Raw genomic sequence first — 27,565 nt, forward strand, 5'->3', positions numbered from 1 at the left:
TCCTGATGTTTGTTATCCAGGATTCAATTCCTTAAAATTCATTGTGCTTTATGATTCTTTGGCAAGAATTTTCCAAATAGACAAACTGCTATCGGTGGTTTAACGTTTTGCTAATCTTTAGGTAACCTTTCAATTACTTATAAAAATGGTAGCTTGCATTGTATCATAAGTTCATTATTCTCATTAAGGATCCTGTGGTTCAAATCAGTAGAATGTGCTAATTTGAAATCATCTGACTTGTGTGGTGTCTTTGGGCTAGCACTAGATTCTTCCAGGCTGCAGGCTGCCTGTTCACATTCCCTTTCATAGAAAAGACAAAATTAGAAATAAGTGCCTGTCTTAATGAAGTTGGTTTTTTTAACTCACATCTCAGACTTAACATCTTTCCCCTCTGAGTTTTATTTGGGTTCAGCCTCCTGCTATAGTCTGTTAATATCTTTGTGTATCTTGACTCGGCCACACAATATTAGCTGTGGCTTCCAGGTTTTGTATCAGCCGCAGATTTTATGAGTTTATGCCATTTCTGCCTTTATTCAAGGCCTGCACAGATGACATTTATTTATGTTTGTATAATATGCATTTTATGTTATTTTAGCATATCTTATAATGTTTTTATATACAAACACACATAACTTATTCCTTTCTATTCCCATTTAGTAACCTCTAGAGAGCTGTCATATAAAGCATCTAAAATTCGATTCAAGGTCCTAATGTCTTTCTTGTTCTTTGTTTAGACTTAAAAAAGGTTAAGTTTAGGTCTCCAGCTATTATGATTTTGTTGTTTTTCCCTGTAATTTAATTCACTTTCCCTTTTAAACATTAAGTAAACATGTTAATTACTGATATTACTTGTCTGTGGAGTTTATAAACATAATATAGTTCCTCTATTTATCTTTTTTAACCATACCATTTCTACTCTTGCCTTTTCTGAAGTCATCATTATTGCCCTGGCTTTTTTATTTATTTGTTTCGTTTTCCTGAAGCATAATAAAATCTTCTCTAATTCCTCATTTTAACTCTGTCAATCTTTATGGTGTTTCTCTAACAGCATACAGTCAGATTTTGCTTTCTTATCCGTCCTACTATCGTATTCTATTTTATTACTGAGTTCCCAGTTGACAATTGTGTAATAACTGGGTATGTAATTCCATTGCCTAATTTTGTGTCCTGTTTGCCCTCTTTTCCACCCTTTACAAAGAAGGTGGTGAAAGAAGAATGTGATCCATGCTAGATTTTTAATTGAAGAAGTCTTGAATTGCCTTATCTCCCTGTATTTATATTTTACTTTATATCCTCTGTGGCTCAATGAGAATCTGAAGGGACTTTTGTCTCTTTTCTTCCTGTTAGAAAATATAAATACTCATCATCATTTAACTCCTTTCAATTCTTCTTAAATACTTCTAGAATTCTCTCTTAATTCATCTTTTCATTTTACTGTTTCTACTTGGCTATTTTTTTTGTTTGTTTTTTTAAATGAGAACTTTGTGCAAGTCCTCTAATCTATTAAAGCTTAATTTTTATCCTATATGATTATGCCCAGTTTTGTAGAATACAGTTCCTTTGTCTTTTGTCTATTGCAAGATTTTATCCCAAGATTTTCTCTCTTCTATTGTTGCAGTATTGTCTTCTGTGATTTTTACTGTGGTTCATGTTCTTAAACTCTTTCTGGTTATTTGCATTATTTTTTCTTTACTTTGGAACCTCTGATATTTTGATTTTCAAATATTTTTTATTGTCTCATGGAGTCATTGAGTTCTCGGGAGCCTTTTACTTAGGTAATATATTCTATTTTCTTTTAGAATAGAATTTTTTTCCTTCCAATTTTTCCCTCTAGCACTCTTGTTTTCATTATAATTTTATTTTTTAATCTCTCTTGCTTCATTTCTTCCAGCCATTCTTACTATGCATATGACCAGACCAGTATATTCTTTGTGGCTTTACTATTTGTTGTGGTGGCTAACATTTGTTTTACTGTTGCTTCCTTTGTTGGACTTTCCCTCTTAAACTTCTTAATCCATAGTATATAGTCATTGTGCACAGTGTTCTGTTATGTTTCTGTTAACTCTTCTGTTCCTTAGTGAAGCCCCTTCCCCAGAGTCACAAGCTTCAGGTGTGTTTAACAGAGTTTAGGCTGGATTTTTCTGGTGTGACCCATGTTGTCATAGTTGGTTTCTAGTCATCTTTTAGAGTCACTTCTTTTCATGGGGGAGATGGGGTTCTTTCATCATTGCACTTTTTTCTGAGAGTCTTCTTCAGATCTTCAGATCATAGAGTGAATGAGAGAGCTGGGCTTCTCTGTATTCCTTCCCATTGTCACCTTAACCAGAAGTTTGAGATTAATTCTCTTACCATTCCATGGGTTGGTGTTTCAAGGCAATGGCCAAAGAGCCATTGATCCCAGATTTCTCTTCTGGACTAAGGCAGGTTTTTGGTTTTAAGATTTTCTTTGGGAAGTGGGGGTAAGGGGGGCCTAGAGGAGGAAAAGGGTGGATTGGATTTTATTCTTGTTCCTCTGGCCATTGCCTCTTCCCAATCTGGGTCAAGGTTCTCAGGGCTGGTAGGGAAAGGTGTTCAATATCAGGCCTTCCTGGAGATTGAGGTAAGCTGACATTTGGAGTTGGAGGGGCCAGAAGGGAAGGAAAGGTGTTCAATCCCAGGCCTCCCATACCTATTCCTTCCCTCATCTTTTTAAGGATAACATCATCAAGGCAAAACAGGAAGTTATCAGTTCCTCTGTTTCTTATTGAAAGATCTCCAGCATATATCTACATAATTAAAGTTTCTCATCACTAGTGTCATGCCTTTTCCATTCTTATGATCTCTTTCTTAAACTCCTGCTTTTCCACTTTCTGTCTGGGTACTATAGTATATTCAAATGACAGTTTTTTTCTTATTATCCTTCTGTTGATCTTTACTCTCTAATCATTCTTCTCATTCATGTTTCCTGGATTTTCTCACACACTATAATTTCTTAATACATAGTACTAGTCAACCCCCACCCATTTTTACTTATTTTGCTTCTTTTGAATAAATTAAAACTAACCAAAGCCATTTTTTTAGAGGTGGCTAGGTGGCACAATGAATAGAGCACCAGCCCTGGAGTCAGGAGGACCTGAGTTCAAATCCAGCCTTAGACACTTAACACTTACTAGCCATATGACCTTGGGCAAGTCACTTAACCCCAATTGCCCTGCCTTCCCCCCTCCAAAAAAAAGCAAAACAAACAAAACCATATTTTATTCATTAGCTTCATCTTAGGAGCTAAGTACTTTTAAGATCTTAGGTGTAAATCTTTCACCACCTCAGTGACCATAGGCACTCATCTTCCTTATCAGCCTCAGTTTCCTCAGATATATAATGAGCAGATGTTCAGTCCCAGGCCTCCCACGGCTCCTTCTCTTTTTGAAGACTGACATCATTAAGGCAGGTCCAGAAGATGGTGGGTGCTCTTTTTTGTTTGTTTGTTTTGTTTTTGCTTTTTGGAAGGGGGAAGGCAGGGCAGTCAGGGTTAAGTGACTTGCCCAAGATCACACAACTAGAGTTAGGTGTCTGAGGCTGGATTTGAACTCAAGTCCTCCTGACTCCAGGGCTGGTGCTTTATTATTATATTATTTGTATTTATAATTATTATTTATTAAATATTATTTATATTATATTATAGTATTCTATACCAGCCGCCCTGGTGCTCTGTTTTTTGGCAGAGTGAGTACTAGCACGTGTCCTTTGAGCTCTAGGCTTTAGGTCCTGTCATCTCTTTTTTGTATTTTCACTGAAAGTTTCCAGTCTTTTACATTGTTCCAATTGATAGGTGTTCTAATTGCCCCCCAAACAGCATGGTGTAGTAGGAAGAGAGCAAGTTTGAAGTCAGGACAGTCCTGCTTCAGAGCACTTGAGAACTGTGAGGCTGAAGACAAAGACTTCTGTGGGCCCTGACAGGCTCTGTTCTAAGCTCTCTGACCCCCAGCTTTCTTCATCTGGTGGGGATGCTGTAGCACTCACCTTCAAAGGTTGTGAGGATCAGATGAAATGCCATGCCACGGAAATTATTGTTATTTGCCCTTACATCAAATAGTCCCTTCTCTCTCTCTCCTTGTAGTCATTTTTGTTATCTACTGTCACTGTCTTATCCTGCCTACACTGTATATATTTTATATGTACATAGTTATTTCTATATTCTCTCTCTTATTAGGACTCCTTGTGCTCCTTGAAGGCACACATTGTGTTTTTGCCTTTTTTTGTGTTCTCTAAGCTTAGCCTGGTACCTGGCATATAGTACACCTTTAATTCGTGTTGAATGATTGACTAGTTTTCATTTCCAAAATGGTACAAAATTGTAGTGCTTGTTTTGTTTTACTGGGGGGAACAGGAAGAAAATAACCTTCGAGATATGTAATTAAGTCCATCTTTTCAAGCTTAACATGAAGTTAAAGTTGAATGCAGACAAATAGAACTTCTAACTGGGAGGCCTATTGAAGCTTTTAAAAAGCAACCTCTGCTAAATTACAGAGGATAGCTTAGTTTTCTTTTTAGAACTTCAATTTTGTAATATAGACAGTTCTTGCTTTATGTAAATTTGCATCATACAAATTCAGCTTTACCTAAAGAATTCTGAAAGAAATCACATTAGAAAAAATCCCTCCTATGTTAGCTTTATAGTATGATGCTCTCTATCTGCTCCTGCCCTTCTGCTCAGCACTGTCCGGTTTTCTACCCACCACCAACCTCCCCTCCAAAAAATGAAGGCACAGAGATAGAGATACTACCCCATCCCTTCCCAGCATCAGGGTCTTGGCTTGAGACCTCAGGTGAAAACGAGACCTTTGCCTTGCTCTGCCCACCTGACTACATGTTCGACACCTATGTGTCTGTTTTATGTTTTTGGTGCCACATGTCTGTCCCCACCCTCACTTTTCAGTGTTCTCTCTTATATGTATTTGTGTCCAGACCCCCATGTGCTGTTTCTCACCTCCCTTCCCCCACCAAGATTTTCCTCTTAGATGTTGTATAGGCCTCCCCTTTGGGTGTCCCCAGCCCACATGTTTACGTGTTCCTCCCCTGCTCTCACTTCTGTGTCCTCAACCGTCCATGTCCTTGAAGCATGTGCCAGTCCCCTAGCTCCACTGGAACACAGCCCCCTTCTTTCCTTTCTACTTCCCTTTTCCACATCCTCCAAAATTCAGATTATACAAAAATCACTTTACATAGAGGTCCGTGGAAGGATCCACTTAACATAAAGTGAGAACTTTCTGTATTTATTACTGCACTAATAATGTTTGTCATTAAAAGTTAGTATCAAAGAATTTCTAAAAGGAAAATACCAGTGTAAAACATCAGAATCCAAATGTGTATGTTATATAGAATGTGAATTTTATTCTTCTCTACAGAAGAAAGTAAATAAAAAAAGAAAGAAAAACAAAACTGAGAGATAACTAAAACTTATTTGGTCCTGCCTCATATTCCACTCTTACTTTGAGATATTCCAATCTTGATGAAAATTAGTTTATTTCCACTTTGTCTTCTACTGAAAAATGCCCACCTGGCCCTAATGTGGAAGAGAAAAAGACCATTCAGGAACCTTTAAGCATTCCACCCTCATTCTATCATTGCTGTTAATTTTTGTTGGGCTCTCTAGACTGACCACAGTGGATGTGGGTCTGTGCCCAGTCAAAGGTGCATCAACTGCCAACATTTTATTCTTGCCTTTTGAGAACATCTCATCCACACAGGCAATTTTACCTTTTCAGGCAGTTTTAGTAAAGGAGGCATTGAAGAGAGACCATTCTGCTCACTAAATAGAACAATCCCCCCAAGCCTCTCTGAATGGTCACTTGAATCCTGTTTACTAAGTTGTCATGGTAACTATTCAGCAAAGCTATGTACAGACCCCGATAAAGAGGGACAAATACAGCTCAGAGGGTACAGCTGAAGTGAGGACTCTGTGTAATTTTCTGAGATTGAAACTGAATAACTTTACTCTTATCCTGGTCCATATCTATATGTATTTTTGTAGTTGATCTATTGAAATTTTAGAATTCACTGGCTTTGAAATATTTGCATTTTGGGTGCCTAGAAGCTGGTTTGCCTTCTCAGAGCCAGTCCCAAATATCTTCAGCATGAACTGTTGAGCCAGCCCTCACCAGGCATGACTTCCTCTGAGTAGAAGCAGGAATGAATTAAACAGGCACAGCTTCAGATACCACATGAAAGGCTTGAAATACCAGCAAGCTAGAGAAAGCCCGCTTTTGTGCCTCTGTCAGTGCAGTCGGACGAACAGCGCTGCTTCAACTGCTAAAAATGCAGCCCTTCACAGTGGACCAAAACTAGAGGGAGAAAGAAGGAAATCTGAAGGTAGGTAGGGGCTTTATTTCACTGCTACATTGAAAGATTTTATCTGACTTGTGAGAACTGCATGCGGTGGAATTGTGAAAGTGAACGTATGCAGAGTGGAGGTTGCCATTTCAAAGTGAGCTGGAAATGTTTCTAGTCTCGCAGTTCCCTCACGAGTGGGTCGGATTGCCTGCGGAAGTTTAATCTATCAGAAAACCCTTTTCAATGATTCAAGTTGTGTTTGAATCTGAAACAAATCTTTTTGGTAATTCAACATGACAGTGGCTGATATTGGCATTAGCGTGGGGGAGGGAGTACGATTTTTCAATGAGATTCTTTTGTTTGAATTTATTATTTCAGAGAAGTCTTCTATTTTTAAGTCAATATTAGAGTAACATCAGTTTGCTTCTGACTTGTTTAGTACTCTTTGTGAATTTTGACATTGTGTGAACTTTTAAAGAAACTGTAGCAACACTAAAAAATTTAATGTTCTTTTGTTCAAATATGTTTTAATAAATGATTTTCATAAGTTTTGAAATAGGGAAAGGATTTTAGCTGAACGATCATCTGTTGCTTTACACATGCATATACATGTCTGAATTTTGCAATCCTACTGGAGAAACCTGATGAGGCACATTTTGTTGAGATTCACTTGTTCCGTTCCAGTAAGAATCATAAAGGAAAATTTTTGCTAAAGAAAGCAGATAATAAGGAATGTGTAAAATAGAAATCTCACCTTATAGATGCTGAACACAGCAGATTTTTTACATTAAACATAAAACAAAGATTCCATGTAAAACTGGCATCTGAATATAATTAAAACTTTTGCTCAGCAGAAATTGAGGTTGGATGTTGGGATTAAATGCAGTAACACATTCAGGATGCCACATGACTAAATCTATATTTTGAATCAGTCATTATGGTGTCCAGTAAAATGCATTCTGTTTATTTCATTTTATATTTCTTGTTTCCTCAGCAATATAGTTTTTATTACCAAAGTCTAATTGATCAACTTTAAATGTGTAAAATAGTATCATGAAATGGGAATGGGGAAAAAAAAGTGATTTACCAAAAAACAAACAAAAAAGCATTTTGCAGCTTTTTATACTTGAGAGCTACCATCTCTGTAGCCTTTCCTGTGCTCCTTGGTCCCCCAACTCTGTACCCTGATCTAATATTCAATCATGATAATAATGATAAATGCTTTTACATAGCACTTTGAGGCTTACAGAGTGTTCGCTTGACCTGCTACTTCATTTGATCCTCCCTTCAACCTTGTAAGATAATTATGCTCTAGATCTTAACCCTTTCTGATAAATGAAGAAACCAGGACTCAGAGAGACTTGTGGTTACATTGCTAGTAAATGTCAGAACAAAGACAGGAATCAAACTCAAGCCTTCCTGACTCCAAATCCAGGACATTTTACATCATTTTGCATTTCCATCTATTAGGTCACTAGCTTGAAAATTCTTCTAACCCCAGCCCCTTAGCAGCATTCTTTCTGATCCAGCAAGTTGATAGCCAGACCTGTGGGGTAAGGGCTCTGTGTCTGGAGGCTGGAAATACAGGATAAAGCTGGGGCTCTGGCTAGAGAGTATACATTCCTTCCTACCTCATCCTTCTCATCCTTCCGCTTTTGGAAAGCTAGCCTTATGTCTTCATCCTATCCCCTCTTCCTCAATCACGACCATTTACTTTATTATATCTTGTGTATCCTTGTTTCCACTAGTTCCTTTTCCTTCATCTGCAGACAAGACTCAAGATTTCCTTGTTTAAAACAAAAATCTTCGGTCAAAGTATTACCCTATCTCCCTTTTGATCACCAGAAGTCTCAAAAGTAGAATTCACTGTCATCTACTCAAATCTTGTTGTTCAGTCACGTCCAACTCTTGGTGACCCCACTATACTGTCTATTGGGATTTCTTGTCAAAGATACTAGAATGGTTTGCCATTTTCCTTCTCTAGTGGATTAAGGCAAACAGAGGTTAAGTGACTTGCCCAGGGTCACACAGCTAGTAAGTATCTAAGGTCAGATTTAAACTCAGATTTTTCTGACACCAAACCCAGTGCTTTATCTACTGAACCACCTAACTGCCTCCTAGGCAAACAGGTTAAGTGACTTGCCCAAGGTCACAGAATTAGGAAGAGTTTTAGGCCATATTTTAACTTTGGTCATCCTGACTCCAGGTCCAGTGCTCTTATCTACCAAGCCATCTAGCTGCCTCCTTATACTCAAACCTTGCCATCTTGTAATCTAGTTTCTATTAGCTGCCAATTGAAATTGTTTTAAGGTTACCAGTGGCCTTCTAAATTTCAATATGATGGCTCTTTCCTAGTCTTTTTTCATCCTTGGCCTCTCTAGCACTTAATTAATTACCCCTTCTTGAAGCTATCTTCTTTGGCTTTCATATATATTACTTCCTTTGTTATCCTACATCTCTTTCTATTAGTCTTCAGTAGCTCTTGCTTTAAAATACAAACACAAACACACCTTCAGAGACTCCCTATTCCTTATAAAACTCTAGCAGGGCATTTAGTTTGCTGTGATTTGGTCCTAACTTAATCTCTGCCATCACTTCAGCTGATTCCCTTTCTCAACTACCTACACTCTGAACTGAATTGTTTTCTGCCTCCTCTACTTTTCCACCTCACCACCTTAGTTTATTATGTGTCCTCCACATAGAATGTTTTTTTTTCTCCCATTCTGTCTTCAAAACCTAGGTCAAATATTGCCTATCTAATGTAGACTTTCTTTTTCAAACGAGCCTTCCCTCACGCCATCCAAACCACCCTTTCTCCAGGAATGCCCTCTCTTTCTTCAAACCTTCCAAAATACTTTTTTTTTTTTTTAAAGCATTTGGTGTTAAGTCACTTGCTCAAAGTTACACGGCCAGGTGTTTCTGGGTGGGTGCTAAGTGTCTGAGCCCGGGATTCAATCTCCAGGTCATCCCGACACTGGAGCCAGTGCTCTTACTTGCTGTGCTACCTGGCCACCCCCCAAAATACTTTTTAACTATGCATTATATTTGTTTAAATGACTTATGTCCCCAACTAAATTAGAAGTTTCTTCGGGGTAGACACAGATTTATTTGTATCATCTATATTACATTGCTTGTAGGGACTCAATATTCTTCCTTTGTGCAGGGCAGCTTTGAAAAATAAGATAAGGAATACCCTTTTGTATTGTGTGCATTTTTATTCATAAATAAAGCAACATATATACAGCTCCAGTCTAAATATTTAAAATATTTGTCTTAGTACTAATATTTTTAAACCATATCAGCTTTTAGGTAGACTGATAGCAGTTTTCTCCCATTTAATTTCAGATAATAAAAGCTTTTTCACCATCAGGTTTGAATTTGTTGCAAAACTACTACTACTACTACTCCTGCTAATACTACTGCTATTCCTGCTTATACTACTCATAACTGACATTTGCGTAATCTGTTATGGTTTACAAACTACTTCATTTGCACTTCAAACCAATCCCATGAAGTAGATTGTCCAGGAATTTAAAGATAAGGAAACAGAAACAGCAAAAAATGATTTGCCCAGAGTAACTGGGTCAGCTAGGAGGCCTAGTGGATAGAGCACTGGGCCTTGAGTCAAGAAGGCATAAGTTCAAATCTGGTCTCACTTACTAGCTGTGTGACCCTGGGCTAGTCACTTAACCTCTGTCTACCTTAGTTCCCTCATCTGTAAGAAGTACTTACCTTCCAGGGTGGTTGTGAGAATCAAATGATATGAGATCAGTGAAATGAAATGAGAATCAAATATTTGTGAAGCACTTAGCACAATGCCGTATACATCACAGGGGCTTAATAAATGCTTATTTCACTCTTTTAGTCATATAATTGATGATGAACTGACTACTGTGGACCAGAACCTATACTAGAAAATCAAGATACAATGACAAAAGTGAAACAAGTCTTGCCCTTGGGATGCTGATCCTGCAGTCACTGCTCTTTCCACAGTACCAAAGTGTACAACTGTGAATTAGATGAGACTTTCTCAATTGATTTATTGACTGTGTGACCCTGGCCAAGTCACTTAGCTTGTCTGCCTCAGTTTCCTCATCTTCAAAACAAAGATCAAATGAGAGAATATTTGTAAAGTGCTTTTGTAAACCTTAAAATGCTACAGAAATAGTTGTTGTTACTGTCATTGCCACTAAGTATTTTAGAAAGACTACATTTATAAACTTGATTCTTATGTTAAGAAGTTATATCCCTAACGTTCAGCAGCACCTCAGAGGAAAGTGCTTTTTAAACCTTAAAATGCCATATAAGTGCAGGATATTATTATTTTAGTTATTTTATGCAGTTAATAGAAATGTTTAGTAAGTAGTGGAAAGAAAACTGCAAGTATCGGTGTGCCCCAGAAGAACTAGCGTTTCTGGTGAGACCCACTTTCTCAGATGAGCAATTGCCCCAGATTCAGCATCTTTGAAAGTACAAACTACCTGTTCTCATTCTCTACCCCCACCATATTTGGTGTGCCTCTCAGTTCATTCATCCTTGTTGTATCTACAAGAAATACTGTCTAGACGTTAGGGTACAGTGTTATAAATTCTGAGTAAAAACTTTAAGGAATGAAAGAAAAGTGACTTCATTGAGAAGTTCATAGAATGTTGTTCATATGGGCAAGGTTGCAGCTTATGTCAAAATGTGACATTATTGCAGAATATGTCAAAATAGCATATTTGAACAGAAGGGATTTTCTTTTTTTTTTTGCTTTTTGGAGGGCATTTGGGGTTAAGCTACTTGCCCAAGGTCACACAGCTAGTTTTTTGTGTTAAGTGTCTGAGGCCGGATTTGAACTCAGGTCCTTCTGACTCCAGGGCCAGTGCTCTATTCACTGTGCCACCTCGCTGCCCCCTTGAGCAGAAGTTTTTAAGTATGTAGTTGCTGTAGGGTAGTGATTGCATTAATAGTTTTACCTAAATGCTGATACAAAAATGTCTTAGTTTTAATGTGGGGAGTGAAGTAAGCGAAAGACAAAAATATTCACAGTTGATTTGAAAAATTATCAGTGTTCATCTGTTGGATTTTGTCAGTTAAAATGTTCATGTAATCTTCAGAGTAGAAACCGATATTTCTGAAAATTTTAACTAAGTTTAATACCATTAAGTAATGGGACTTGAAAATGTTCAGGTTTTGAATTTGTAAAAACATGCTAATAAGGATGAAAGCATTTTTGTGACCATTTTAAGAGTTGTTTCAGACACCTTTAAGCTATGACACTTTTAAGGGAATATAGATTGCAGCAGTATGACCCTTCACTTTCTTGGAATCTTTTTACCTGATAATGGTTGATATACTTCATTCTTAATACTTTCCATTAAAGGGTATGATAAACAGTGAGGTGATTCAGTGGATGAATCAAGCTCTGGGCCTGATCTGATGTCAGGAAGAATCTGAGTTCAAATGTGAACTCAAACACTTAGTTTTGTGACTTTGCACAAATCCATCGACTTTGTTTACAATAGTGTGTACCCCTCAGGCATGTCATGAGCACCAAATGAAATAATATTTGTAAAACACATAGACACAGTGCCTAACATATAAATGCCACTTGTTATTTTGATGTTTAATACACTGGACTATACATACCACTATCATATCAATAAGTATGCCTCTAACTTTTATAACATTTTTCCAATACAGGCTTACTTGTACTTTTACCATTTACAGAAACCTTATTCACATGTTCCACGTGCAGGGATATTAAGGAAACATTGCTTATATTTAGCAGTTTCATCCCCAGTGCCCTTACTTGGTATACAGGGCCAGGTACAGTGCAGTACAATGGAAAGATTTTGAGTTAGAGGACAGAGTTGAAATACTTGGCTCCTATGACCTTAGAAAAGTCACTTGATTTCTGTGCCTCCATTTCTTTTATCAAATTTAGGAATTGGATTGTATTGGATGATCTACAAGATCTAATTCTGTGATCCTGCATAAATCCAAACACCTGCATTCCATGAAGAACACATCTCTGCTAACCCGGTTTAGTATGAGCCATTGTGTGACATCTGTAGACCGTATTTTTTGTCAGCCCTTTTGAAAAGACTAACCTTGGCTCTGAAGCTGTGCCAGAAGGTATTTCCTGTGTTAACACAAATAGCATCACCAACAGTTATATTATTAAAACTCTTCCCCTTCTCTTGTTCAGACAACACAATAGCTAATATAAAATAGGCATTCAAGCTCCATATGGAAGGAAAGGAGGAAGGAAACGCTTATCTGATGCTGGAGTTATATTGTAGTATGACATGGTAGCGAATTAAAGTGAAGATGAGATTCTTTTCAGAAGAACTCCATGATTTGCCACAGAGTAGTTCACATTTTTTTCTTTTCCTAAAGGGATAACCTGTGGAATCCCTGGAAACCCTGCCGCTAGAAGCCTCTTCTGTCAGTTCAGGGATCACAGATGTTGAGCAGAGGTGTCTTTCAGCTGTAGGAAGGGTCACAGAATCTCAGAGATAGAGGGGGCCTCAGGGGCATCTCATCCAAACTATACCCAAAGAAGGATTCCTGCTACAATAGGCCTGTCAGGAGGAAAAAGCTACACTAAGCTTCTGCTATACTCCAAGCATTATGCTAAGCACTTTACAAATGTAATCCTCACAACAACCCTGGAAGTTAGAAACAGATTTCTTAAAACTAGTGAGGTAAAAGCAGAGAATAGCAGGGTTTTGGTTTTTTTGGAGTATCCATATTGGTGTCATAATTGTATCCCTTAACCATGTTCATTACCTGTTATATGATTCTCCCAACTTGGCTCATTTGAACTCAAGGGAGTGGAATGTCTTATTCTAAATCTGTTCTGATTTACTATGTTACCATAGAGTAGGGAGGGGGTAGTGTGTATGTGTGTGTTTCTGTGTTTCTATGTGTTCTAAAGATTTCATCTAATGATCCTCTAAATAATAAGTTTATTTCATTCTGGGATTTTTCTCCTGATAGCACAGAATTTTGGAATTGGGGTACACATTAGTGACCATCTAGTCACTGAAAAAAAAAATCTGTTTTACATCACACTTGACAAGTAGTTATCCAGTGTTTGCTGAAAGACTTGAGGATGAATCTACTTCCATCAAAGTAGCCCGTTATAATTTGAATATCTCTAGTTCCTTCTTTCTTTCCTTCTAGTTAACTTCTGCCCAATTACTTCTAGTTCTGCCCTCTGATACCCAAGAGAATATATCTAGTCCTTTTCCCACCTGACAGTCAAATACTTTGATAGTTATGTTCCTCATAGGTTTTTCTGTCCTCCAGGCTCAACATTTCAGTTTCCTTGAAAAAATCCTTATGTGAGTTATAAATGACCCCAAGTTATTTAAAATTCAACTTCATTGAAAAAATTTATAAAGATACCATAAAGAGATATAATTTGTGACTCACAGAAAATTCCTAGTCATGTGGGTATTCTGGGATGTGTTTATTTCATAGGATAACTCAATAAGTGCTTAGTAACTATTATGAGCAAGCGTCCTTCAAATCATAAAAGAAAAAGATTCATCCTTTAAAGTAAGTTCTGTAGAATTTGGTTTGAGGGGTGGCTAAGTGGCATAGTGAATAGAGTGCCAGCCCTGGAGCCAGGAGGACCTGAGTTCAAATGTGGCTTCAGACACTTAACACTTACTAGCTGTGTGACATTGGGCAAGTCACTTAACCCCAATTGTCCTGCCCTCTCCCCTCCAAAAAGCAAAAAAAAAGAAAAAAATTGGTTTGAAATAAAGGAGAATTGGAGACAAAATGATGCAAAAGTATTGTCAAATTCCTCTTTACATCCAAGAAATCAAGGGATTTAAATATTGAATCAGAACAGGATGAGCTACAGAAGGAAATGGCATTCAAAATATCCTATCTACAGATTGATCAAATGCATACTTATGAATAGCTTATTACTTCATACAGTAATAACAATAATAATAGGAACTGACATATAGCTCTTTTAGAATTGCAAAGCACTTTACATGCAGCCTTTCATTATAAACTAGCCAGGTAATCACTTCTTTTGTGTCCTTTAAATCCTGTTCCTTTCTTTGATCATGAATAAGGGGCCCTCACCATGTTTCTTTCTGAGTTGTAAAGAAAATTTAAAAATATGCTTTTAAAATCTTTGCCAGTCAGGTCATAAGTTGTTATGGACCTTAAAAATGTTCTTTCTTATGGACTCACAGGAGCTACTAACTTGGTCAAAAGTTTCCAAGTTGCAAATACCAGTAGCATGGAATCATAGAGCTGGAACGTTGGGCCAGGGGACATGGGGAAAGAAGAGGAAAGAGAAGAAATTCAGATTTGTTCAGAATTCAGTGAGGACAGTGTCATGGAACTCAGAAGACCAGAATCACAATTAGGTTCCATGAGTGCTGGGTCACAGAGTCTTTGCAGCCCAGCACCCACAGAGTTGGGAATTTAGGATGAATAGAGTTCTATAAGTGTACTAGAGGATGGGAATAATCCGGCCTTTGAATGTTGCCTGACCTCCTGTTTCCTAGCAACTCAGAGCAGCTCGGTGGAATATTTTGTGGTGTTGCTAATTTATACTTATCAGATATTGGCTGTGATCTAAGACTGGCTAATTTCCCATTATGGCTTGTGGGCAGTCACTTTAATACATGAATAAGGGGGAAAAAAGGATTCCTAGGGAGCTGGATTCTGTTGTATACTCTCCAAATCTCTTGCTAACCTCTTTTAAAGTAGAATTATATGTAATTTAACTTTAATTTTTTATTCTTTTATTGAAAGCTTGATATTTGGGCACACAACTTTTTAAAAAATTGTATCATTTTAAAAAGTTCAAGTTACAACCTTTACAAATTTAATCATTACCTTTTAATAGTCTTAAAATGAAGAGTAATCACCTAATTCTTTTGGACCTAATTTTTCCCCTATCTTTAACTCAGAATGGGACTAAATGGTCTCCAAAATTATGTTTTTTTTGATCTAGTGATTCAGATTGTAATTTTTTTAAAGAAAATATATTGCAAATTATAATTTTAAAATAATTTTTTAAATTAAGCATTACTCTTTCAAATATCTGTCAGATCTTTGTTGGCATCCATAATGACCATATTTCAGATTCTTTTTTTTTTTTTTAAGCAATTGAGGTTAAGTAACTTGCTCAAGGTTACACGGCCAGTTATTTTGTGTGGGTGCCAAGTATCTGAGGCCAGAACCAATCCTGGGTCTCCTGACACCAGGGCCGGCGCTCTTACTCACTGCACCACCTGGCCGCCCCTAGATTCTTCTGAATAACTAGTTTCAGTGTATCTATCCTCTGATGTCTAACCACTCCTGTCTACTGACTAACTACCACCTTTCTGCTGATCTTGTCCCTTCCCCTACCCCTACTCCCCATGAATTTTCAAATAGATGAATATAAAACTTAGAGCCCACTCTACCTAACTGACTCTTGCCAAGTTATAAGGGTCTTGAGAGGAGGAACAGAGTTTTACTTCTCTTTTTAATCCATTAGTTACCAATCTCAGTGTCTTAAGCCTAGACACTATTCAATATTAATTTGATGAATGAATAATAAAGCACTTCTTGCTGTAGTAATTGATTTTCACAAAACATCTCTGGTACCTCCCAAATGCAAATTTCTTCTGTGGTTTATTTATGACTCCTAGTTTTTGAATTTATAGCAAAGTAGTATGCTGTCATAGTCTTGCAGATTAGTTCCAGATTATTTAGGCAGTAACTGTAAAGAAGCCTTGAGGACCTTAAAGAGAATTAAATATATTAACTCATACATACATATACATATGCATATGTATATGTATATATGTATCATATTATCACTTTACTAGATTGTAACATCTATTAATGTGACTTAAAACAAATGTATCAAGGACCCAAGATGACACGAGTTACTTTTTTGTCAGGAATTTAATGAGAATATACTTTGCCAGGTACTGAAGGGGTCATTCTTTAATTTCTTCCTTTCTCTAGTATCATCTTATTCATTTCTCCTTCCTTCTCTATTCTTCCCTCCCTCTCCTTCTCTCCTTAGAATTAAGCTGCTACTCCAAGTTCTATTTGTTGCCATTATGTTGATTTTTTTAATTCTTCCAAGTTCCTTTTGCCTGAATGAAAAAAAATATTCTTAAAGCAATATAGGTGAGAAAGAAAATATGTGTATGCATATAAATGTAAATAAATGCATGTTATATGTATTATAAACATACTATCATATTATAGAAAAAAGTTAAGTTTGTAACCATAGTGATTATGCATCTGGCAGAGTGCTTAAACAAGGCTGTGTTGACTTTGATTTGAGTATATTTGTGACAGTTTTCAAAGGACAGCTGTCCTTTTAATTAGTATTTCACAGCATGACTTTTCATATAAGTCTGGAGTACAAGGTACAAGGGAATACAGCTGACCACTCAACAATGTGGTGGACAGAGGGAAACAGTAAGGGACAGAGGGTCCAGATTGAATTTTATTTTGGAGAGATTAAAAGCTTTAATTAACTTCCTTAGGAAAAAAAAATGCAACAGACTACATCTATATGAATGGGAAGGAAGAGGTTTTGTGGAGATTTCCAGATGGGAGCTGTATTGAGTCTCTTCTGTCACCTTTACCAGAGAGTACTATTTGTACAGACTAGTCTATACCTTTCTCTTTTATATTCCATCTCTATATCCTTTCTCTTTAAAAAGCATTGTGAGTCTCAAAATAGATTTTATGTCCTGAATCAGTAGAACTCTTTTACATTTCAATGAGGTTTTGAAAAATGGTGCTTAAGTCATGTGATGTCACTTTAACTTTTATATGCCTCCAGTGGATCTATTTTGTGTGTGTCTATGAGAGAGAGATTTCACCAAGTAGTATCTGTCTAAAAAGTGCAACAGAACTCGATGACTCCTATCTTTCTTTCTGCCCTATCACCCACCTCCGAAAATTGTTGTAAGGATTGAATAAGTTTATAATTGTAGAACCCCAGCACAGTACCTGGCAATAAGAAGTTCTGTATAAATGTGAATCATCATTACTATTATATCTATGGTCCAATGGAAGAACTACATTTTGGGAAATTTTTATTATAAATTTTATTTTATTTAAAGTGGCCTACATTTACCAATATAACCTGATCTCATTCCTAAAGAATCATCCATGTTAACAAAGGGCCAAAAGGAGGAGAAAATAGTTCAGTAAAGCTAAAATTGAAAAAGTTCAACAATATTTACAGTGTTTCATGTCTGCATAATCTCTCATATCTGTAAGGAAGCAGGAAAGCTTTCTTATGTTTTTTTCTTTTTGAATGAATATTTAAGCAAAAGTCTGTCTTTGTACTAGTTACTATTAAATAAAGAAATCAGAGAATTTTCTTCATGCATTTTTCCTTTGTTTTTAGTGCTTGAGAAAAGTTGATTACAAAAGAAAACATATTTTCCCATTAACTTCTATCAAATCAGGGAGATGTTGCCTTAGAAAAATTCCCCAGAAGAAAAATCCTCCTCAAAAAATTTTGAGGAGACCAGGCTGCCCAGGGTGTGTTGGCTGTTCTGCTGCTAGAAGTGCTTAGCCCTTTTAGAGTTAGAGGAGAATGTCACAAACTCAGAAGCCTCCTTGTTGTCACATCTGCACTTCTATCACAATAGCTCCTCCCATGCTTGGAAAATCCCTTCATCTATACATTTGCAGCTTTTGGAAAGTTCACTCCTCATTTTGGTCTGGGTATTCCCTAGGGATAATAGAACTAATCTTCAATATTATATTTTGCTGGTAGGTGTTGATTGTTATTCATTCATTCACTTGAAAAGTATTTATTGAACACTTACTAGGTATAAAGCAATATGATATATAACCCCTACCGTCAAGGATCTAACACAGTGTAAGTGTACTTCATTCAGCTTGAAGATTCTTTAAGTTTCAAACTTAAGTTTCTGCAAAACTAAGTTGTCACACTTCATCATCTACATAATAAAAGTTGTATGTAATGTAAAACTAAATTTTATTTAAAAGAAGGGATACATGTATTTAGATTTATGTAGCCTGTCTCATTGCCACTATTTAAAATATTTCCTGTCATAAGAATTATGGTGTTTTTTTTTTAAGTTCATTAAACTTAAATTATTTCAACTTTATAAAAGGCACATATATCAAAAGGGCTATAGAAATTCAATATAGACATTGGAATTGGAAGTTCTCATTTTGTAATTTCAAATATGCAGAATTTACTAAAAAAGACATTTTTTGTGTACTGAACCTAGTAAAGTCCTGAGAGGTTTGCAGAGGTGAGGAAAAATTACGGATAGTCTTTGGCTGCAGTTTTGTTTCACTCCTTGGCAGACTAGTTCAGAGACCTGCAAATGCCATTTCAGCCTACTTGCTAGGCTAGGCCAATTCAACTAAGTGTCTCCCTGCCTGTTTTCTCTAATTCATAAAGGTCCTTAAAGTGGTTCTTCTGTGAAAGCCTACTCTTTAGCTTTTATTCTTTCCTATCAATAATAATTTTCCTCCTTCATAAACTATGCCTAATCATCTCCCCCCAACCTCCAAAGAAAAGAACAAGACCTGAATATTGAGTCCATCCAATTTTTTTCCCTTTATTTTCCCCTTTGACTATTTCTAAGGCAACTGTCTTCCTTTATATTGTTAAACTTGCATAACTCTTTTAAGTTGAAGTACATTCTTGTTTACTCATCACAAGACCAACAACATTTTATAAAGAAAAAAAATTATATGCCAGAGAAGTTGTCTTTGATTTAAGGTTACATAGTAACTATCAATAATCATATTGGTGATTTGATTTCTAATTCATATAACTCATAAGGTCCTATATTTTTTTATATCACTGAGCTATACTATAGCTTCCTGTATATTTTAAATATGTTTATATATCATCAGTCAAGTATTTATTAGGCAAGTACTGTGTTCTGGGTATTAGTAATAAAAAGGACAAAAACCAAACAATCCATCCTCTTTAGGAGCTTACATTCTGTTGAAGGAAGCCTACATACATGGTACATGTGGATGGATAACAAATATGATAGGCTTAGAATTGTAATTAAATCAAATGTGATTTGATCACCATGCTGAACTCCCAATATTGGTGAGAATGCAGCCTTGACTTAGTAGATCATAAAATCCTAAAGGTTACAGATTTAAAAGGGAACACAACAATCATTTAGTCCACACTCTTATTTTACAAATGGGGATCAAACAGAGAGGTCAAGTGATTTGCCCAGGTTCATACAGCTGGCATTCATCAGAGGCAGGATATGAATACAAGTACAGGGTTCTGTCTACTTGCTGTACTTGAATTGGAATCCTCTGCACAGTATCTCCAATATAATCATTCAGCCTTCACTTGGAGATGTCCTTGTTAGGGCTTAATTACTTCTTGAGACACCGGTCATTCTGTCTTTGGACAGTTCTCTTAGGAACTTTCTCTTTGTCACAATCCAAAGTCAGCCTTGCTACTGCTTCCAACTAGTCGGTTTGTTTTTTTACTTTTGAGGACAAACAGAGTAAGTCTGGATCTTGTTCAATATGATGATTCTTCAGATACTTGAAGAAAGTTATGTGTCCTGCTGCACTCCTCTTCCTCTCTTGTGCCCCTCCCAGTCTGCTTTGGGCTTGACGTTTCTCAAGTCCATCAAAGAATTTTCATATGACGTGGCCTTGAGTCTGCTCACCATATTGACATGCTATGTCTTGTCAGTGTCTTCCCTAAAATGTGATTCCCAGAACTGAACAAAATTCTTGAGCTGTGGAATATATTAGAAATGTCACTTTGCTTGTTCTGGATGCTCCAAAGACTGCATTTTCTTCTTTTTTGGCTGCTGTGTCACACTCTTGATTGGTATTATATTCCACTAAAACTCCTAGATCCTCTTTTATAATTTTTTTTTTTAAGCAGTTGGGGTTAAGTAACTTGCTCAAGGTTACACGGCCTGTTATTCCTGGGTGTGGTGCTGAGTATCTGAGGCCGGATTCGATCCCCAGGTCATCCTGACACTGGGGCCGGTGCTCTTACTCACTGTGCCCACCTGGCCGCCCCTTAGATCCTCTTTTATAAAAATGTTGTCTAGCCACACTTCTGCCATCCTGAACTTAGAGTTCATGAAATTTTATTGCTGTATGGGACTTGGGAGTTCTTACCATTTTATTTTATAGATGAAGCAGACAAGTGAAGTGACTTGCCCCAAATCATAGCTGGTACTAGACCCCTGCTCCTTTGCATATGTCATTTCACCTCATGATATACTTCATTCCATTAGTTCATTTTGTGCTCCAAGTAGGTAATAATAATGGTGCACATTTCTATAGATTTTTAAGGTATTCAGTGTACTTGACACACCTTCCCATTTGATCCTCTCACCAACCCCATGAGGTAAGTGCTAGCATTCTCTTTTGCAGATAAGAAAACTGAGCCTTAGAGAGGCCAAGTGACTTGTTGGAGACAGGATTCCCACAGATGTTTTCCTGACTCAGCATTCTATACATTAGTTAATTCTGTAATAGTAGAATAGGCACATATCTTAATACTGCTTGAAATCTCACCAGGTAATTTCAATTCACAAATCAACAGAAAACCAAAGGATGTCTTCCTAATATTCTTCCCTGCCAAGAAATAGGAAATAAATAAGAAATATCTGTTTTGTGGGGTTGAGTACTCAATAGCTCTATTTAGATAATTGCTGATCTAGTGTTGGTGACACCCTGGTGACCTGTCCATTTATGTTGTCCATTAGCATCTGTAATGCTATAGGGAGACACCTTCAACTGTTAGATAACTGAATTTCCACATTCTTATTTAGGAATGGAATTCCTTACCCCTAAGTAGCCTAGGAAATTTTGTGGTAGGAAATTTAACATCACTAGACTTTAACAATACACTCTCTAAATTTTAAGAACAGTATAATTATTCATAACAACCAGAGCTTTTTCTCAATCCATATCCTTCTCTACTGTCTGCAGTATTTGAACCTGTCAATCATTCCTTCTTTCTTAAAAAGCTTTGTTCTCTTAATTTGTGTGACAATGAATTTTGGTCCTTATCTCTATCTCCGTTCTCCATCTCCCTTCTCTATCCCCCACCCCTCCCCCGCCCCCATATGTTCCTCCCACTAGCATTTTTGCATATGACAGGGAGTAAGTATCTGCGTATATACCTTATGTTTTATAAATAGTATTTTATTTTTTCACCAATTACATGCCAAGACAATTTTTTATCATTTATTTTTACAAGAATTTGAGTTCCAAATTTTTCTCCCTCCCTTCCCTCTTCCAAAAATGGTAGGCAATTTGATATAGGTTATACATGTGCTGTCATTATACCTTATGTTTCAACTAAGATAGATTTATTCTAAATTTTTCATAATGTTATTCCGTTTTCTGGATGCTAAACACTGTTACATCACCTTTCTGACTAAGATGTAATATAAGGAGGTTGGAATAGATAATTTAAAAAATTTCTTTCAAATCTGATTCTTGATTACAGTGGCCATTTAAAAAAAAAAAAACAAGCAAATAAAACAAAACAGGCTTTCATTTTTATCCAAGACTGTTTCTTATACTCATGTTTCTCTGGCCATTGTTATCCTTATAAATTCACAGGCAAATATTATATGAATGTCTCATATATGAGAAATTATGCTTTTTTTCTCTATAAATATTTAGAATTTTCCTTGAAATGTGTAGAAATTCCCACTTTTAATTATAATTCATAGACTGTGGGCATGGCATTTAACTTCCCTATGCCTCAGTTTCCTCATAGGTAAAATGATAGAGTTGGATTAGAATGTCCCTTCCCCCTCTAAATTCTATAATTATATGAATCAGAGACCAAGGACTCTTAGAATTTTATTGCTGGCAGAAATTACAGAGATGATTAGTTTAATCCTTTACCGCTTTAAGATGAAAAAACTGAGTATAGAAAAGGTTGGACTCAGGTCCTCTGACTCCTGATCCAGTCCTCTACTTCATCACATAGGTGCCTTGAAAAAGACCATTGGAGTTTAAAAAAAAAAAAAGATAATTGTACTTGAGATCAGAAGTTGTTCATGTCTTGGTTTTGCCATTTATTAACTGTGCAACCATGGATAAACCATTTAATCTCTGAGCATGTTTCCTCACCTGAAAAATGGGGATAATAATATATACCCTGCCTGCTTCTTTCACAGCCAGTTGTTTGTGAGGAAAGTTCTTTGTAAAATGTTAAGTGCTCTATACATAGGAATACATGCAGGGCAGCATGCTAGTAGAAACACAGCAAGATCCTGATTTACACATCTGTGTAAATATTAGTAAAGTTTTTCCACTTGTAATATTAGAACCACTCATTTCTGAACCATAGTTGTGTTTAATTTGTCCATTTTGTTTTGAATTGGTTTTAGGTGCTCGGTCTTCGATTCAGTGTTATTTGATTGAATTTATTGTCTTGGGGAGGATTCAAAGTTGATCTGTGTAGAAAGATTGCTGCCTTGATATGATAAATCTAGGTTGTCTCAAAAAAAACCTTTAGTCAGAAATATTGAGGATTTTTGAAATATGTTCATTACTACCTTACTTTCACCATAAGATTAGGTCTTAAAAAAGATTTAGCTTTTTGTAATATCTCTATATTTAGATCTTTAATATATTTAGCTTTTTGTAATATCTTTATAAATCCACAATGAACAAGCATTACTTTGTAAATTCTATTTATGTAGATTAAAGCTTCTTAAGTGTAAGATCCTTAAGAGCAGAGACCATGTCTTACACTCACAAACACCAAATGGTCCTGTAGGTAATAGGTACTTAGTAAATGCTCATTGGATTGGCTGGTTGAGATGTTAAAATTTACCTTTAAAAATTTTTAAATTCCTAATCTGGTAAAAGGCTGTACAAAAAAATCAATCTGTTCAATGAAGAAAAAAACACCTTTTTGCAGACAGGACACCTCATGAGTATAATGGAATACCCATATTGCTTTACTTTCACTTAGCTAAACACAGTGCCAGGCACCGTTAGGCAGTAAAGATAGAAAAGATAAAAATGATAGTCCTTGCCCCCGGTTAGCTTAAATTATATCAGGAAGCCTACAAACATGTACACACATAAGCATATAGGTAATGTGTATAGAGGTTATTTGACAGGACAAAGTCCTAGTAACTAGAAGAATCAGGAGATATTTTTCATGTAGAAGATGGTGCTTGTGTTGTGTTTTGAAAGAAACCAGAAATGGAGATGAAAGAATGCCTTGAGATGGGAGAATTAGGAGTGGCATGTGTTGCATGTGCTATAGAGTACATTGAAGGGGATACTATGTGATGAGACTGTAAGAAAGCCAGTTTGGTTGGACTCTATATGGAATGCACAGAGTGGGGAATATAATAAAAGGTAGGTTGGGAATATGTGGGGAAGAGCTTTTAGAAGCCAGAGGAGTTGATATTTGATCTTAGAGATAATAGTGATCCATTTGAGTTTATTGGAGAGTAAAGTGGTCAGACTTTAGGAAAATCACTTTTGCAATGTACTTTATATACACCTTTTTCTAATTGCTTTATTTGTCTGGAATTTTAGTTTCCTAAGGATTATTCCAAAGCCAAAATTTTCCAGGAATTTGTTTCCAAATGAGAAGATTTGCATGCAAGTTTTATGTATTTTGCTCTTCTGAACACATAAACTGCTACTATACCAAAATTATACATGGGCCACATCAAAAGTATGAGTTCCAGACAGTGTTTATCGCCAAGTTGAACAATTAGCAAATTAACTGTTTACCCTTCTCTTTTGTCAGTTATTAGTAAACTAAGGTCTTCTGCTTTGATGGACAGCATATATCTTTTGAGTTTATATGCTGAAATTGGCTCTCTCGTGTGAAATAAAAGACTTACACATTTGAAGAATTTACATAACTTCAATCTAATCCAATAAACATTTTATTAAGTGCCTACTAAGTGCCCGGCACGGTACTAAGTAAGTAATTGATAAAAAGAAAGACAGCCCCTGCCCTCCAAGAGCTTATAGTCTAATGGAGGAGGGAGGCAGCACAGAGGAGGCAAAAAACAGGGGATTAGGGAGACAAAGGAGGAATACACAGTGTGGGGACAGAAGGGAAAGGAGGCATGGGAAAGTGGTGTCAGAGCTTGAGTTAGCACATGATGATGAATATAGAAGTGAAGAGTTTAACCTTAAAAAACTCTTTTTAATTACTGGAGAGGTTAAGTGACTTGCTTTCAAGATCCACAGATACTGAGTATCAGAGATAAGATCTGCATGCAGGTGCTCTGTCTGCTGCAGCAAAGTTCTTCAGCCTGTATTGGCAAATATAAATATAAAGTTTTCCTTTTTCTTAGATAGTTTGAAGTTTCTGTTTATATTTCTCAGGTCTGTATAGACTTAAAATAGTCACCAGCAAACCAGCATATTCCAGCCCCCTGTCTAGTATCATCATCAGATGTACTGAAGAAATCTGAATCTTAACATGTCCAAAATTGAACTCAGTATCAGGATCTGAACCCTGTGCTTTCTCCTTGCCTCCCTGGGAGTCATATGACCATCCTCCTCCCTTCCTCCCCTCTTCCCCCTGAGGCCAGAGAAAGCAGAGGTTTCATTTCTGCCTCCTTTCCACAAGTGACTCAAGACCCCCAATGCACCTTTTCTGGAGGACATGGAAGGTGTGTTCTGTGAGTACGGGATGTCCTCCTTGCTGGCCTAATTATTCTGCCCAGTGCTTTGAAGGTCAAGAAAATGACATAGCCTCCTTAATGAGCAGGGCTGAAAACCATTTAAAGCACGGGGTTCATCTGATTATATTTAATAACCGCCCTGATGGAGCTGAGGCCAGTATAGGGGTAGCTCCCTTGAAGTTGTCTGAGTTTCTATATTAGAGCCAGGGAGGGGGGAAATGTAGCCATTGGAAGACATTTCTCAGCCAGTTAATGGGGAAGGCATTTTTCTTAATGAAATGGTTTTTAAAGACTTAGAAAACTTTGTTAGGCTTAGAAACTGGTATCTGTGGGATAATTTTTTCCAGAATGACTAGCCCTTCATATAAAAATGTACTATTAAGTTTATTAAAGTTGAAGGATTGTGAAAGGATGGATTTGGGGAGAGTTGAGTGGGTGTTATCAGGAAAGAAAAGTATTATTTCATAGTAAGGTTATTTTCTTAGTCATGGTTAATTCCACCCCCACCCCCCTGAGTTTGAAACATACAAGGTGCAGGTAGCAGTGCTTTTTACTAAATGCAATATTTCTTACTCTTATTTGCTTTGCAGTGGATCTTGCATGGTGACATGTAAAACTTGAATGAATTCCTCTGAATTATTGAGTTAATATGTATAAAGATAAAATTTGAAAGCAAACAGAAGTTTGAGCAAAGCATTTTCATGTATATCATTCTCAGAATTTGAACCTTATTCATAGAAGTGAGAAAATGTAGATAAGACACTTAGTTTAATATTGCTTTATTTATAAAGCACAGTACTAATAGGTACTCCTTTATCTAATGGAAATTTGACTGAAATCAAGCCCTTCATAAGAAAACCAGAAAAAAAAAGGCTTCTTAGACCTAAGCCACCTGAATGAACCTGAAATTAGGGTCTGGTTTACTATTATAATGCCTATGAGCTTCATACACATTTTTGCCGTCTGCTTTTGGGTTGAAAGCCTCAGTGACTTGAAATTCAGGATACCAAACAATCCTGAGAGGGTATAAATCAGCCCTAGAGGATATTTATGATGTACTCTTGAAACTTGAAGCTAGTGAATATATGCTTCCCCTGCAGCCATCCCCTCAGAAACCTAACCCATTTGTCCTCATCTAAAACTCCATGTTTCCTCCCTGCTGGAGACTTTTCTTTAGTTGAACCTCCAGTTCTGGGGGGAAAAAAAAAGAAAAAACTAGTTACCAGTCAAGACCAAAGCACAGCTGAGGAGTTTTGAAAGGCCAAGTGCCTTTAAGTTGCTCCTTGTTCTGACTCCAACTGTGTTTTCTTTCAACATTAGGTTCACTAGGGGGAAAAAAAAAGTTGAGACCAGAAAGAACACTGCCATTAGAAATGCAATATTTCTGCCATGATTGTAATGTATGCTGTTCACAGTGACAATCAGTCTATAGACCCAGATTCTCCCCACTCCTCTGGTTAAATTATTGTGAAAGGGGACAGAAACACAATCTCAATGGGAGATTGGAAGTAGCAATAGTGTTTGGTGGCGGAATCTTGCTGCCCTGTTCTCTCTCTCTCTCTCTCTCTCCTGTATCAAATCCTACAACCACACCACACTAATTATCCCCAGAATGGGAGAGGTTGCCATGGTGACTGAGCACTTTTTAAAGCACAGGAATGGTGTTCATTATTGTTCAGTGTCTTTAGCCCTGGGGAAAAAGGTCAGTGTGTAGCTGTTGTTTTCCATATGAATTTTGGCCATAGAATCAGACTGAAGGCTGTAGGAACTACCTAGGAGAAGGTAAGATGGTGTTTCTGAGCTTTACGGATGAAGTTGGTGAGAGTAGTTTGTTTTCATGGCTCTGCAGCCAAGTAATTGAAGAACTCCTTTTGACTGTTAAACAAGAAAAAGTAGAATGGAAGAAAAGAGAAAATTAGTGAATGGTACATTTTTTCCTGGTATTAGTTAGGTTTAGAGTCTTTCCAAGCACAAGATAGTTTATTCCAAAAAAAATATGAATATCAGATTTCTTATCTTTACTTTTGAAAAGTTTGTTTGCATTTAAAGTTTGTAAAATGGATGAGCCTTATCTCTATCTTTCTCCATCAATTAGCCTTAAAAACTGTGCTATTCTTGGGATAAATAATTTTTATTTAGGTAAAATAGACAACATGATTTGATATAGACTTTCTGGTCAAATTAAATTTTCTAATGAAAGCATTAGATATAGTTAATCAGTTACACATTTTATAGTAATATTAAGAATAAGATAGTTTGTTAGATATTGTGATTTGATTGTGATATTTGGTGTTACAAAATAAGATTTTTTAAAAAAACAACTAAGTGTGAAAGGTCTATTTAGATTCCTAAGTTATAATGATAATAATTATGTTTCTAGTTCTTCAGTCGGCTAAGCCTATTTTAAATAATTAAGAGTAAAAACTGTGGGGCCAGGATGACTGCTTTTCCTAAAATGGACTATGTTTCTTGCTGGTTTTGTAAGACAATGACTTTTTTTTGAACTGTAACATTCTACTAGTTGAAGAACTTGTAATTATTTCATCTGAAAAACCAAGACTCATTGTTTTATTTTTTATTTATTTTCATTGTCTTTGGAG

The 27,565-nt window shown here is 36.5% G+C and overlaps 1 protein-coding gene across 1 annotated transcript in view; it reads left to right on the forward strand.

Annotated features, from left to right (window-relative positions):
- The window catches only part of MYO10 (myosin X), a 266,909-nt gene that overhangs the window by 190,522 nt on the left and 48,822 nt on the right, over positions 1–27,565 (forward strand). The window lies entirely within an intron of this gene.

Source organism: Petaurus breviceps, unplaced genomic scaffold (genome assembly GCF_028583685.1).
Source record: "Petaurus breviceps papuanus isolate PSGF00001 unplaced genomic scaffold, PetGlider_PUasm1.0 47, whole genome shotgun sequence".
NCBI lineage: Eukaryota > Metazoa > Chordata > Mammalia > Diprotodontia > Petauridae > Petaurus > Petaurus breviceps.